Raw genomic sequence first — 5,330 nt, forward strand, 5'->3', positions numbered from 1 at the left:
CAAACCCCAAAAACAGGACTAAGTGCATACAATACTCACAAGCTTTATTTAAATTGTATACAAATGTATTGCTACTCTAGTTAACTTAACACAACAGTCTTACACGCATTCGATCTCGTGGTCTATCTATAGATAGCATCCCCTTTTTTTTTCCTCTCATATTTACTATGTATTTTATTTATTATACACACTACAATTTCAGTATAAGTTAATGTAGCTTAATTAATAAAGCAAGGCACTGAAAATGCCAAGATGAGTCGCACGACTCCATAAACACAAAGGTTTGGTCCTAGCCTTCCTATTAGTTCTTAGTAGACTTACACATGCAAGTCTCCACGCCCCAGTGAGAATGCCCTTAAAATCAGCAGTGATCTAAAGGAGCAGGTATCAAGCACACTCTTAAGTAGCTCATAACACCTTGCTAAGCCACACCCCCACGGGATACAGCAGTGATAAAAATTAAGCCATAAACGAAAGTTTGACTAAGCCATACTAAAAAGGGTTGGTAAATTTCGTGCCAGCCACCGCGGTCATACGATTAACCCAAACTAATAGGCCCACGGCGTAAAGCGTGTTTAAGATACCTTTGCACTAAAGTTAAAACTTAACTAAGCCGTAAAAAGCTACAGTTACCATAAAATAGACCACGAAAGTGACTTTATAATAATCTGACTACACGATAGCTAAGACCCAAACTGGGATTAGATACCCCACTATGCTTAGCCCTAAACATAGATAATTTTACAACAAAATAATTCGCCAGAGGACTACTAGCAATAGCTTAAAACTCAAAGGACTTGGCGGTGCTTTATATCCCTCTAGAGGAGCCTGTTCTATAATCGATAAACCCCGATAAACCTCACCACCCTTTGCTAATTCAGTCTATATACCGCCATCTTCAGCAAACCCTCAAAAGGTAGAATAGTAAGCACAATCATTTTACATAAAAAAGTTAGGTCAAGGTGTAACTTATGGGGTGGGAAGAAATGGGCTACATTTTCTACCCAAGAACATTCCACGAACGTTTTTATGAAATTAAAAACTGAAGGAGGATTTAGTAGTAAATTAAGAATAGAGAGCTTAATTGAATAGGGCCATGAAGCACGCACACACCGCCCGTCACCCTCCTCAAGTAATAAGACACAACCATAACCATATTAACTTAACTAAGACACAAGAGGAGACAAGTCGTAACAAGGTAAGCATACCGGAAGGTGTGCTTGGATTAATCAAAGTGTAGCTTAACTAAAGCGTCTGGCCTACACCCAGAAGATTTCATTACTTATGACCACTTTGAACAAAAGCTAGCCCAACTAACCCCAAACTTAAGTATCACAGACATATAAAGTAAAACATTTAGTTAAATAATAAAAGTATAGGAGATAGAAATTTTAATTGGAGCGATAGAGATAGTACCGTAAGGGAATGATGAAAGACATCTTAACAGTATTAAACAGCAAAGATTACCCCTTTTACCTTTTGCATAATGAACTAGCCAGAAACGACTTAACAAAGAGAACTTAAGCTAAGCTCCCCGAAACCAGACGAGCTACCCATAAACAATCTAAAAGGATCAACTCATCTATGTAGCAAAATAGTGAGAAGATTTGTGGGTAGAGGTGAAAAGCCTAACGAGCCTGGTGATAGCTGGTTGCCCACAAACAGAATTTTAGTTCAACTTTAAATTTACCTAAAAAAAACAAAATTTTAATGTAAATTTAAAATATAGTCTAAGAAGGTACAGCTTCTTAGAATCAGGATACAACCTTTATTAGAGAGTATATACTAACATCACCATAGTTGGCTTAAAAGCAGCCACCAATTGAGAAAGCGTTCCAGCTCAACAAACAATATAACTTAATCCCAATCATATTACATCAACTCCTAATTATACCTCCTGGGCCATTCTATTTAAATATAGAAGCAACAATGCTAGTATGAGTAACAAGAACTATTTTCTCCCCGCATAAGCTTATATCAGAAACGGATAGACCACTGATAGTTAACAATCTGATAATATCAACCCAAAAATGAAATACTTATCTACCCTATTGTTAACCCAACACAGGCATGCATTTAAGGAAAGATTAAAAGGAGTAAAAGGAACTCGGCAAACACAAACCCCGCCTGTTTACCAAAAACATCACCTCCAGCATTTCTAGTATTGGAGGCACTGCCTGCCCAGTGACACTTGTTTAACGGCCGCGGTATCCTGACCGTGCAAAGGTAGCATAATCATTTGTTCTCTAAATAAGGACTTGTATGAATGGCCACACGAGGGTTTAACTGTCTCTTATTCCCAATCAGTGAAATTGACCTTCCCGTGAAGAGGCGGGAATGCCACAATAAGACGAGAAGACCCTATGGAGCTTTAATTAACTAACCCAAACTTATGGATACTAAATACCTACAAGGCATAACATTACACCATTATTGTGGGTTAGCAATTTAGGTTGGGGTGACCTCGGAATATAAAAAAACTCCCGAGTGATTAAAATTTAGACCCACAAGTCAAAATATAACATCACTTATTGATCCAATAATTTTTGATCAACGGAACAAGTTACCCTAGGGATAACAGCGCAATCCTATTCAAGAGTCCATATCGACAATAGGGTTTACGACCTCGATGTTGGATCAGGACATCCTAATGGTGCAGCAGCTATTAAGGGTTCGTTTGTTCAACGATTAAAGTCCTACGTGATCTGAGTTCAGACCGGAGTAATCCAGGTCGGTTTCTATCTATTATATAACCTCCCCCAGTACGAAAGGACAAGGGATGTAAGGCCTACCTCACAAAGGCGCCTTAAAACTAATAGATGAAGTCAACTCAATCTAACCAGTTTATCTCCTCATAAGCCCGAGAAAAGGGGCTTTGTTAGGGTGGCAGAGCCCGGTAACTGCGTAAAACTTAAACCTTTATTATCAGAGGTTCAATTCCTCTCCCTAACAAAATGTTCTTTATCAACATTATCTCTCTTATCATCCCAATCCTTCTTGCCGTAGCCTTCCTCACCCTCGTTGAACGAAAAGTCTTAGGCTACATACAACTTCGAAAAGGGCCTAATATCGTAGGCCCCTACGGCCTCCTTCAACCAATCGCAGATGCAGTAAAACTCTTCACAAAAGAACCTCTACGACCACTTACATCCTCCATATCAATATTCATTCTAGCCCCCATTCTAGCTCTATCACTAGCCCTAACTATATGAATCCCTCTCCCAATGCCCTACCCACTCATTAATATAAACTTAGGAGTCCTATTCATACTAGCAATATCAAGTCTCGCCGTATACTCCATCCTTTGGTCAGGATGAGCCTCAAACTCCAAATACGCTCTAATCGGAGCCCTCCGAGCAGTAGCTCAAACAATCTCATATGAAGTAACACTAGCAATCATTCTCCTATCAGTCCTCCTAATAAACGGGTCATTTACACTATCCACACTAATTATCACCCAAGAACATATATGACTAATCTTTCCGGCCTGGCCCCTAGCCATGATATGATTCATTTCTACTCTAGCAGAAACTAACCGAGCCCCCTTCGACTTAACTGAAGGAGAATCCGAACTAGTTTCTGGATTTAACGTAGAGTATGCAGCGGGTCCTTTTGCCCTATTCTTTCTAGCAGAGTACGCAAATATCATTATAATAAATATCCTCACAACAATTCTATTCTTCGGTGCATTCCACAACCCATTTATACCAGAACTCTACTCTATTAACTTCACTATAAAAACCCTCTTACTAACTATCTGCTTCCTATGAATTCGAGCATCATACCCTCGATTCCGCTATGATCAATTAATACACTTATTGTGAAAAAATTTTCTACCCCTAACTTTAGCCCTATGCATATGACATGTTGCCTTACCCATTATTACCGCGAGTATCCCACCCCAAACATAAGAAATATGTCTGATAAAAGAGTTACTTTGATAGAGTAAATAATAGAGGTTTAAATCCTCTTATTTCTAGAATAATAGGCTTCGAACCTAATCTTAAGAATTCAAAGATCTTCGTGCTACCAAACTTACACTATATTCTACAGTAAGGTCAGCTAAATTAAGCTATCGGGCCCATACCCCGAAAATGTTGGTTTATACCCTTCCCGTACTAATAAAACCCCCTATTCTCACTATTATTATAGCAACTATCATGGCAGGGACCATAATCGTCATACTAAGCTCGCACTGATTACTGATCTGAATTGGATTCGAAATAAACATGCTAGCCATCATCCCTATCCTCATAAAAAAGTATAATCCACGAGCCATAGAAGCCTCTACAAAATATTTTCTTACACAAGCTACTGCCTCAATATTACTAATAATAGGAGTCACCATTAACCTTCTTTACTCCGGCCAATGAGTAATCTCAAAAATCTCAAACCCCATCGCATCCATCATAATAACCACCGCCCTAACAATAAAACTAGGCCTATCTCCATTCCACTTCTGAGTTCCCGAAGTAGCACAAGGAGTAACACTTATATCAGGAATAATCCTACTAACATGACAAAAAATCGCACCTATATCCATCCTATATCAAATCTCCCCATCAATTAACACCAACCTTCTTATACTAATAGCCCTCGCATCCGTTCTAGTAGGAGGCTGAGGCGGACTAAATCAAACTCAACTACGAAAAATCATAGCATACTCCTCCATTGCCCACATAGGCTGAATAGCCGCTATCATTATTTACAACCCTACAATAATAATCCTAAACTTAACTTTATATATTCTAATAACACTATCTACCTTCATACTATTCATATTAAACTCATCCACCACAACCTTATCCTTATCCCACATATGAAATAAATTTCCCCTAATCACCTCCATAATCTTAATCTTAATATTATCCCTAGGAGGACTACCCCCATTATCTGGCTTCATCCCTAAATGAATAATTATTCAAGAATTAACAAAAAATAACATAATTATTATTCCAACACTAATAGCCATCACCGCTCTACTTAACTTATATTTCTACCTGCGACTCACATATAGCACCGCACTTACCATATTCCCGTCCACAAATAACATAAAAATAAAATGACAATTCGAGTACACAAAAAAGGCAACCCTACTACCCCCCTTAATCATTATCTCAACTATACTACTCCCGCTAACACCTATATTATCAGTCTTGGACTAGGAGTTTAGGTTAGACCAGACCAAGAGCCTTCAAAGCTCTAAGCAAGTGCTATACACTTAACCCCTGACCAAATCACCTCTAAGGGCTGCAAGAATCTATCTTACATCAATTGAATGCAAATCAAACACTTTAATTAAGCTAAGCCCTCCCTAGATTGGTGAGCTT

At 38.5% G+C, this 5,330-nt stretch overlaps 1 pseudogene; it reads left to right on the forward strand.

The window, feature by feature from the left end:
• Window positions 1-276: 276 nt before the first annotated feature.
• Window positions 277-1,231, forward strand: LOC144310055 (18S ribosomal RNA; annotated as a pseudogene).
• The last annotated feature ends 4,099 nt before the right edge of the window (window positions 1,232-5,330 follow it).

This window comes from Canis aureus, unplaced genomic scaffold (genome assembly GCF_053574225.1).
Source record: "Canis aureus isolate CA01 unplaced genomic scaffold, VMU_Caureus_v.1.0 ptg000372l_RagTag, whole genome shotgun sequence".
Classification (NCBI taxonomy): Eukaryota; Metazoa; Chordata; class Mammalia; order Carnivora; family Canidae; genus Canis; species Canis aureus.